This window comes from Bombus vancouverensis, chromosome 2 (genome assembly GCF_051014615.1).
Source record: "Bombus vancouverensis nearcticus chromosome 2, iyBomVanc1_principal, whole genome shotgun sequence".
Classification (NCBI taxonomy): domain Eukaryota; kingdom Metazoa; phylum Arthropoda; class Insecta; order Hymenoptera; family Apidae; genus Bombus; species Bombus vancouverensis.
The window spans coordinates 19,900,585-19,911,591 of record NC_134912.1 but is presented as its reverse complement, the minus strand read 5'-3'; the positions used below and the strand labels follow the sequence as shown (position 1 = coordinate 19,911,591).

General features: G+C 37.6%; 1 long non-coding RNA gene across 1 annotated transcript; it reads left to right on the top strand.

Moving 5' to 3' along the window:
• The first annotated feature begins 2,814 nt into the window (after positions 1-2,814).
• Positions 2,815-7,420, top strand: LOC143304170 (uncharacterized). Its single transcript, XR_013060875.1, has 3 exons — positions 2,815-3,414; positions 5,976-6,179; positions 7,199-7,420. It is a non-coding gene; the product is annotated as an uncharacterized LOC143304170 (long non-coding RNA).
• Positions 7,421-11,007: the final 3,587 nt, after the last annotated feature.

Genomic DNA, 11,007 nt, shown 5'->3' with positions numbered 1-11,007 from the left:
ATCGTAATCGTCGCTCATTCAATGCTACTATTCAATTCTCTAACTGTTCAACTATACGCTCGCTATTCGACTCTATGACTCGCTATAATGACTGTTCTAAAGAGCACGTTCGTCTATTTTTATCGACAGATGTTATTATAAGAAGTTCGAATGTAACTCCGGAATAATATTTTGTCCGGAGTTCGTTTACCTTTAGCAAACCAAAACAACGTTGGTATTCCATAGGACAAAGATATGAATCTGACCATAGGACAATGATAGACATCTGATTTTCCGTTCAATATTGTAGTCTAAATTTTATGAAGTCAGTCACTCGTGGAAAATTAGACGATGTACCTCTCTCAATTTGACTGTCGATTTGACTGTAAAATAGGAATAATACAAATCTGGTATTCTTTAATTAGTCGCAATATACGACGACGAAACGCGTGAAAAATGGACAACCACCCTCTCCGCGTACGAATACGCGAATAAATTATTTCCATGTGAAAAATATATGATCGTAGACGTTATCCGTTAAGTGCACTACCTTGTTCTCCTCTTCCTTATCTAAATATAAAGCCGAAGTATCCTTTCCATTTGCGGGAACTAAAAAGATACACAGATAATTTATATCTGTATAAATTTTCGACGTAAAAAGATCCTAACTGTAAATGCGACGGAAGGGCAAGGCCATGTATTCTCTTCATGGAAAGTGTTGTTTTTACGGACTCTATTGTCCTTCCCCATTAGTCTCGTTAAACCGCATAAATATACAGGATGATGTTTCTCATTTAAGCTGTCATAATTACGTTAACATCTTGCTTGCTTACAAATAAAAGATGTACAGGGTGGTTGGTAACTGGTAGTGCAAGCGGAAAGGGGGTGATTCTACGCGAAAAAAGAAGTCGAAAATATAGAATAAAAGTTTTTTTTTTAATTTTTTTTTTCTTTTCATTTTCCCATCGAAACAACGATCTACAGTGAGATCCGTTATAACGAGACGTGATAAAGTGCGCGCGTACCGAGCCAAAATTCAAAGTCGATTTTCTCGAAAACAAAGCCTCAAACGAAAAATTTTTATTCTATATTTTCGACTCCTTTTTTCGCGTAGAATCACCCCCTTTCCGCTTGTACCACCTGTTACCAACCACCCTGTATATATATTATTTGCAGTAGCTTGTATTACGATGCGTCTTGTTAAGAATTTTTAGAAACATTTTCAATGGTATTATTTTCGATGTAAGAGTGTAATTCAAGTAGAATACCGGAATAAAGACGTGCATATGTATGGAACAACGTAATTCACGATCGATACTTTTACGATTATATAATCCATCAATTTATTCGAATTATTTAAATTTAATCGTTTGATCGCATCGTTGTGACGACACACATGATAGGCGCGCAAATCCAAGAACGAGAGATCTTGAAAAAGCAAACTCACTACAACTGTATGGAGAACAGAACGAAATGGAAAAAAGAACGTGTACGCAAGAAGATGGATAGTCAATATTTATTTCATGTAACATTTGTACGTGGTCAGACTAGACTGTACAAACATACGTGTCAGCCAGGCTTTTGCTTCGTACTGGAAAAATTGAACGCTTTGCATAAAGCGACCTTCCGGAATTTACAGCTGAATATTAGCGAGCTGAATAACTGACGATATAGGTACGTGCAAGAAATTCTGATAGATACACGTGGCAATTGGAATACGAAATCGTTGCTTTCTTAAGTAATAATATATAACTGAAAAGCAACGAATATTCTTAAAAGTATCGTGTCCGTAACAAAATACAAAATACAAAACGAATTAACCATTTCTCTCGACCGGATCGATAAACATCATTAATCTAAAACTTTCAACCAGACATTTATCCTGCATATTCTGAAAAAAGACATTGTCACACCTCATGACACGTTAATTTCAATTCAGCTGGAAAATTGATAGGGAAGGAAGGTTTAAGAAAGGGGAACAGTTTGCGTTCGATCGTGTGCTCATCCCGACTGTCGCGCTACGTTTCGCTCCGCGGACACTGACGAAGGAGATTACCGGGAAAGCCGCGATAAACGCGAAGACTTTTCATAAGTTGTGGTATTACGAGCAAAGGAGGGCTAGGGGGAGATTTACGTCAATCCAGGCTCGACGACAGACAACGGGGGAACGAGTAATCAAATTTTACCGTAAGATGACGGCAAACACGTCGCGTATTTGTCGAACACTTGACAGAACCTCTCAGCCTCGATGGTTTTCCGCGGTGTACGTCTGTGATACGCGCGTCGCAAAACCGCCCCTGATTGCGCCGGGGTAAAAGTGACTGACAGTAATCGCCGCGCGACTACTACGCGCCAGTCTAAGCTTTTTTCACCATCCACGCAGTGAAAACATTCCGTACATCTCTCGACAGCGAACTATTCGAAAGACAGCGTTCAGACAATTGCCTCCACCTTTCATCGAACCTAGTTATTCTATGCGATCTGTGGATATATAGGGGTACAGCGAATTCTAGACAACGATCTAGATGAGAAAAAATGAAAATATTATACGCTACTGTCTGGAAATATGTGGACACTTATTTTCGACAGATTCGTAATTTAGACAATTAGAGCGTTATAATTGTTGAGAATTGTGGATCTTTGAAGCCGAAATAATGTTATAGGAACACTAAATTTATACTTGGGATTAATATTAGAATAGTAATATATTTATTTTATGGACGATTTCTTATATATTCATCGATACACACTTGCACGCGTCTCAACACTTTCTTCTATACCCGACTGTTAACCGACTGAATAGTTTACATTCATCTGTTTTCGAGACGCCGCGCACACACCTACCTCCACACACTGATACCCACATACAAGTATCTCTACTACGTAGTTAACCCAGTCCAGCACAGAAAATTATACATATCTCAACAATAACATAGAAACACCTAGAATGATTTCATTCTTTAGCAGAGTTATCATAGCGTAAAATCTTTCTAATAAATCTCGAAGCGTATAAAATCGAAAGTTTTCCATTAAACTTGATTATCTTGAGAATCTATGTACATTCACCCTTATCCACAAAGATATAAAAACGCTGTCGCTTTCTAACAAGCGACTTTATTACTCACGCGTATCTTCGTAATCAGTTTATTGTTTAATTATCGCTATTCCAAAGACGAGAACTATCTTCGTCCTTGTATCGATTCGTCAAGTTCTTTATCCGGCATTTCGTATGCAAATGAGAAAATAAGATCCCAAAAGAGGCCGTCATCTTGAAGTTTACATGCAGCCGGGTACCATGAATTGATATTCTCGTAAACTAAGATCCACTCGGATGATCATCGTGCCATGGTGACAAATTGGCGCGTGGAAAGTACACGACGCGCGAGTAATGTTATTCAAGCAGGGCGCGGTGACAGGCGGAAGGAGAAGTCGATCGTAAGTTTCAAGCCGGTTCGGCAGTTTTGTATCTGGAATGGCTGGTTAATCGCTCATTTTCATAATTTTCATTTGCATTTATATCCCCTTATTATTCCGGGACCGAAGTTTCAGCCGCGTAATGAGATTATTCTGTTCTGCTGGCATGTCAACGCACGCCTAGCTACCGCGGGCTGACACAAAATCCACGTTGAACTACCGACTGAAACTTTTACGGTTAATATTCAACGAAAAAGAGAAAAAGAAAGAAAGAAAAGGGGGAAGAAAAAGGAGAAAGAAAAAGAAGGGAGATGCACGTGACAATATGACGCGTGGTGAAAATATTAACAGCAAACAATTCCTTTTCAAGTCGCAAGCTGTCCCTTTTTCACCGTTTTCTTTCGTTTCCTTTGTCTCCGCCAATGCTTTCCTATTGCCGGTTTTTAAACGTTACTCGTTCCTTCCTTTTCCTGTTCCCGTCTCTTTGTTAACGGATTATAAATGTTTTTTTGAAACTGTCTCGCATTCTTAACTCTCCCTCCTTGGTCTCTTATTTACTTTGGTCGTTTTGATTCGCTCTGCCGATACCGTTGTTTCAATTACAAGGAAACGCGGCAGCGTTCGTAAGGAACGTGTCGAAACGCTGTCTGAGAATCGATATCCCTCGGTAGATTAATTCTATTAAGCTGCTTTTCGAAATATTTGAACTCACAGTCGAAGATATTGCAGTGGCTGCAAAAGGTATTTGCACACGCTCTTATTTTCTGACGAAGTGTTCTTTCATAACGTTCTACGTTTCATTTTCATAATATCAAACTTTTGTAGCAATATAGAAGTACAGTAGAATTACCTATAACGCGAGAGATATAATATTTTCCGCGCTATACGGGACCAATGGCGCAACAACTAAAAAAATTTCTTTTTCCAAGTAACGTAACTAACTTTATATAGAAATAACTGTCACACAATACGTAAAGTCCTCCTCATTGTACAAAAGTTCATGCATAACGATGATTTTCGAATCGACGTACATTTGCATGTCGCGAATGAGCCAAGTCTTCAACGGAGCACAGAAGGAAAGACGAACAAATACTCAATTACGAATATCGTTCCTGTTTGTTCATCTTGTGCGTTCAAGGCAACGATACACGTATACTTTCGCACGCTTCCTGTCACGTATGCTACACATGTATACAGTCTTTTCAAGTAATCTTGCAATCGCGTTATTCAAAGGCGCATTAAGATAAAATCACTCAAGACGACACGTTCCAACGAAGTAACAAAGCAAAAAAAAAAAGAAAAGGAAAAATGGAAGAGGTGTGGATGCTTGACTGCGACGTGGATTAAAAGTGACAACGCTTGCGTGTCGTCGTGGCGCCGGTGACTCTCGACGCCACACTGTTCTTAAGTCGCGTCGTTTGCCGATTCGATAAAAGGAAACACGAACCGATAGAAAAGCCGGTGGAACCGTTTGAACCAAGAGACAGAGTCCTTTACCTATCGACGTTGCCTGCTCGTTTCGTTCTCTCGACGAAGCCAGGCCGTGCGACAAAGCGTAAAAGGGGAAGACGAGCTTTTTCGAGCTTCTTCGCGTTGCACCCAGCCCATCCACCGCCGATTTGTTTTTCTTTTATCACGACAGCGGCTGTTTATGTTTTCGCAACGGCGCGTTCAACGGAGGCTACGTCCTCATTTACTTTGGAAATGAAGGCGTTACACAGACGAACAGGAGGACGAAAGGGAGCGTGGGAGTGGTTTTTTATTGGAACGTCCTATAAAGCCATTTTGCATTCTCCTCTTCTCTGCACGGAAGCAGTCACCGATTTTCTTTTTCTCCCCTGGTCCTCGCGCGCGCAAGACGTTCCTCCATCTTTTTCTCTCTCGTTTCCATCTTCGTCCGCCACTTTCCGTCTCTGTGGCAATCTTTCTACTTCCCTTCACGCCACGCTGTTTCCTCCTTTTTCTTCATCTATGAACGTATCCCGGCCGTGCTTCTACATGGTCTCCCCTGTTCGCCCAAGCATCGAGCAAATTACTTTCTGAGTGGCTTCTCCGACTTGCTTGCCCCTCTTGTCCTCCACGCCGTTCTTCTTCTCACGCCCTTCCCAACTCTTAACCCTCTTTCACCGTCTCTGTTCTCCAGCGTGGTAAGAAAGCTTCCTACGGCAATCCGGATACATATCGACCATTATTAATCTTGACATTTCGATGAGGAATCTTCTCAAGTTTTCATCAAGCAGTTATTAAATGGCCGCTCTTAATAACGTCGGGTACCGGCCGGCAGGGGATATCGGAAATGTATTTATTCCTATCGGCGGGAACGAGTCAGCTAGCGCTTGGTCGCAGCTCGATATACGGGTTCTCTTCTTTCACGTGCTCGAGGAAACGCGTCGCAAAGCTGATTACACGACAGCCGGCTAATTTTGTCAGACGCGAGGCTCGCGAGAACTCGAAGAACGCGCAGAAAGAAGGGAATAACGCGCGCCATCTGGGTGAATCGTTTACTCTCGTCGATCGTCTCGAACAGAAAATTGAAGTAAGGAGTAATCTTTCTAATGGTAGATGGAATTTTTTTGTTTCAGAGAATTGGATGGGGAACTGCTGTTCGATAAGAGATGGCACTGTAACGTTCAAATATTGGTAGCGAAAGTTTATCGAATAAATCGGTTACGTTGTCGAAAAGCTGCCAAATTGGAAACCAATAATATAAAATTCGTTGCAATCCTAATGCGTTGCGATATTGCGAATAGAACAATTTTCTATTTCACATGCCGTGATAAACAAAGGTATTTGAACGCGTGCCAATAAATATACCTTGTAATATACAGAGTGGTTGGTAACTGGTGGTACAAGCGGAACGGGGGTGATTCTACGCGAAAAAGAAGTCGAAAATATAGAATAAAAATTTATTTTTTTAATTTTTCCATCGAGACAACGATCTACAGTGAGATCCGTTATAACGTACCGCACGCGTACCGAGCGAAAATTCAAAGTCGATTTTCTCGAAAACAAAGCCTCAAACGACAAATTTTTATTCTATATTTTCGACTTCTTTTTTCGCGTAGAATTACCCCCTTTCCGCTTGTACCACCAGTTACCAACCTGTATATTTCATAACGTCTACGTAAATTTTCTAATCGTTTTCAACTTGATCGATGATATTTGTGACTCGTTGCTAAATCCAAATTTGTTTCATTCGGTAAATATTAATAGACATCGCGTGTACGTTCTCTGTTCATTACGGTGCTAACAAGATTTCGAAATGCTTTTTATAACACACGTATTTGTAGAAGCTCTCTATGATAGGTTCAGATATTTCTCTGTGTCGCAGTATGTCAAACGATAAATAACTCGTACATAAACAACGCGGCAAATATGAAAGAAGAAAATAATGAAAAGATGTTTCGCGTATAATTCGGCTATTTTTCATTCTGTTGCTACTATATTATTTGTTAAGTAAAAAGAGTGCATAACGCCATCGATCGTTCTTCCTGAACGTCAATCATTAGTCGTAACGTGAAAAGTTCATACGACGGTAGGTGTTCGAAAACTATGTACGATAACGTGTACTAAACGCACGTCAACGTGAAATGATCGTCGCGAGAAACGGTGTTACGCGATAGCAGACACTTTGCTGGCAGTTTGCTAGTTTGTTTTAAAGATCAAACGGTGTCGTGTCTATGATATAGACTCTATGCGCATGAATAAAGTAGTATTTTCTGGAAACAAAAGATCGAGTCTGATATTTTCTTCGGGTCGTTTTCGACCGATTCGTATCGAGATAATTAGAAAATTTCTTTTTCAGGTAGAGAATTGGAACGATCGCAGCATTCTCGTACAAAACCAAACAACAATTCAAATCAACTACGATTATTAACTTAACTCCTATATCTTTTATTAACTATTATCAAATCAATGATTAACTCGAACTAAAATTTAGAATAAAAACTTCAAACGTTCAAATATTACTATATTCTGGAGGATAATAAAAAAGTTAAACTACTGGATTTAATAAAAAAACATAAAATTTTCTATTTTTTATTATCCTACGTATGACCAATGTACCCGGAATAATTCCTGTTATTCGAACGTAATACGCGAATCGTATTACGAATCCATCGAACCGTCGATGCACAAGCTACGAGCAATAATTTCGTTTCCTGAAAGGAAATCGAACATTATCTAACAGAACTCGCTGCTATCACGCGATGTATACGCGTTAGACGCGGAAGCAACGTTCCGAGGATGGATATGAGAAACTCCTTTCACATATACGTGCTTACTTACGTATGAATATCGATTCCGTTATAAGGCATTAAGAGCAACCGTAACAGCATCAAATGTATCTCGAAAGAAAGATCGATCGCTCCATTCAGCCGCTACAAGTCTTATAAATAAATATGTATCGACTGGCTGTACAGGAATTCCTCAACTATGCTTCACCTTCGAAACTTAAGGGAACAAGGAACGCCTCTATTCCATCAGTTTCTGCCAATAGTTTACTTCTAACTATACCGAACGAACGTTCAAATTCCACTCCTCGACGATACTTTAGTTAAGGTGTCGTTTTCGCTCTTAATGTTTCCATGGAATTTCTCGTGTCGCGACTGAATTCTTCTCTTTCTTGTTACGGAAGAAGTTTGAAACAAAGATGGTTATAGATGAAACGGAATTTTTAGTTCGAACAACTTAGTTGACGTGGACATTTCGAAGTCGGGTTACTTAAGTTCAAGTAATTTTGAAACGGGTAACTTAATTCGTACAAATATAAACTTAAAGCCGAGTTATTTAGATCGAAGCGACTTAAATTCAGATAATGCGGCCAATCTGAACGGAGCTTAACTTGACGGACGAAAATACGATGAAGGATAACGTACAGCGTCGTATAAATATTTGATTGGGCAATGTGACGTGTGTCAAGGTATTTCTACCCCTTCTAGGAACGATCGTATCGATTTAGGGGAGGCCTCGTCTTCGAAGGACTCGACCGCAACCTATAGTCCCCGTAAATATAGCCCCGACGATCGAATCATTTTCTAATGAATTAACGATGACCGTTTCCCTTTGTATGACGCCGAACGATCTTATCCGTGGACGTCCGTTTGATTAACGACACGTATCGTCGGCCCGACCAACAATAAGCTCGGTTTCTTTTCTCGGAACTCGAACCGTACAAAAATAAGAACTTCCCTTTATGGAAGATCCCCTTACGTATTCGTAACTCGAGACGTATCAAATACCATCTACTAAAGTTTCTTTCTCGATTTCGAAGATTTTACGTTCCAATGAATCTGAATCGTGGCGGAAGAATTGTAAATAGGAAACTAACAATCTCCGAAGAATGATTTTCTACTGCTTTCATGTAGTTCTGTATATGTGAGTGTCCTAATAATTGTAAGAGATGTTACGTTATATTTATCTTTTTTATAGTATATACACTGCTCGAAATAATGAAGAGGTCGTTATCTACTTTAATTTCTGTACTCACCAACTGTGTTGGTATATTTGTTTCTTGATCGTTTTAAAGACTATATTATAGTATCGTACGAGCAGCATGTCCAGCTGTCAAGCCTATGACTTCGTTTTTGTTTGTTGTGTAATTGGTTCGATAGTATTGACCTTCTCTAACCGTTTCGGGCAACGAAAAAAGAAAACAATAATAAATTTATCGTAAAAACAATATTGGAATATTTAGGATAAACACGACTAAAAAGAAATAAATAGAGGGGTAAATTTTGTCGGAAATTTAATTATTACAAGCCATATCGAAGAATTTACTATGATATACGTATGTTGAATATTAATAGGAGCTGTTATTAAACTAGTAGAACTTCATTATTTGGCGTCGTGAATCATCGGGATATTCGCGTAACATTTTATGGGCTTAAAGTTGGAAAATGTATCGTAAAAGCTGTTGAAAGCATTAATTTAGACGCACTTTACTATTTTCAGGTCATATGGATACGTAAGTGTAATAGTAAAGATCAAAAATATTGTTATAACGCATATAAACACGTTCAATTATTTATCATTTCATATTTCACGTTCTAGATCATAGAATTTAGCTGAGGTATATTTAATGGAATATGAAAATTAACCGTCATGAAGTTGCTGATTATTCTTTCATTCAATTAATTTTAGCTTTCAAGATATTAATTTCCTATGCTATATATATACACTTTTAACTAAACTTAGCAAAGTGTTTTACGTGAGTGTTTCGATTTAATTTTAAGTTCATAGATTTAAATTTAAGCCCATTTAATTTGCGCATATTTTCGTCCAGACGAACGTAAAGGTCTGTTCAGGTCGAGTCAGGTCAATAGATCGAATCAGGCATTATGTCACGGATAAACTGAAATCAACGGGACGTGTATAAATTTAATTTTACCCAAATAACTATGAAAAAAGGAAGTATGGTGACGTTGGATATATATATTTGATCTTGATTCATGTAGTCGAATGGAATTTCAATCTCGATAAATTAATTCGACAATTTCATTCGTTTTATAATTAGATCGCGAATACCATCGTTTCGATAACTTTTTTAATCGAAATTAAAAAATTGATAAATGTATAAGAATTACATTCAATTCTTTCTTTTTATTCGAGTAAAAGATCTTTAAATATGGAAATATCGATTGTTGACAAGTTTTATTAAAACTTATATTTTGATGAAAGCTTGGTAGTCGTACATGACACAAATATGATCCTTTTGTCAACTGTTTATTGTCTAGTTACTGGTATATCTATTTTTCTATTCTCTTTGTAGTATGTTTTCTTAGTAAACCGATAATGTCTTTACTCTGCATCCTGAAATTGGAGCGTATGACTATAATGCCTATATTATGGAGAAAGAGCACACATATTTATCGAAGAAACAACTTGTAGCAAATCGTGGTAAAGCAAACTTTTCAACGGACAGCTTCAGCAACTATCTTAAATGATAATGTCTTAGAATACATAATACTGTCTTTCTTGTTTGTCGATGATTCGTCGAAAAGTATTTAATATATATCCGATTCTATTAGGAGAATATTATATTTTGCTAATATTTTAGGCCAAACAAAGACACGAAATGTTAATAATTATTGAAAGATACAAAGAATCCTGTTTTACACTTTTTTATAGTTATCGTCTTTTTCTATAATTGGGTAATACACTTGAATACTGAAAGGAAGTTTTGACTATCTTAACTTAATAAATTTTGAGTCAACAATACTATAATTTAAGAAAGAAGTTGACGAACTTGTTATAAAAACCTAAAATGTAATGGTGATTATAATCTTTTATAATAATACAATCATACGAGAATCATACTTTAATTCGACACCATTTGTAACATGTAGAATACAAATTTATTATTACGTACTAATAATATTTATTATTTATAAATTAAATGACATCTGCGTTTGAAATGCGGTAAGCTAAAGAACTTGTTAGAAAAATAACGTTCCATCTACAATCGGTAACATAAGCATCTACAGAGCACAAAGGAACAGAAAATCCTACTTATTGTTTTACAATGAATACGTTCACAATGTAATTCAATCTAAATATATGAATAATCTATGTCTAAATACAGTTATACGAAGAAGTTCTACATGTATTTTTAAA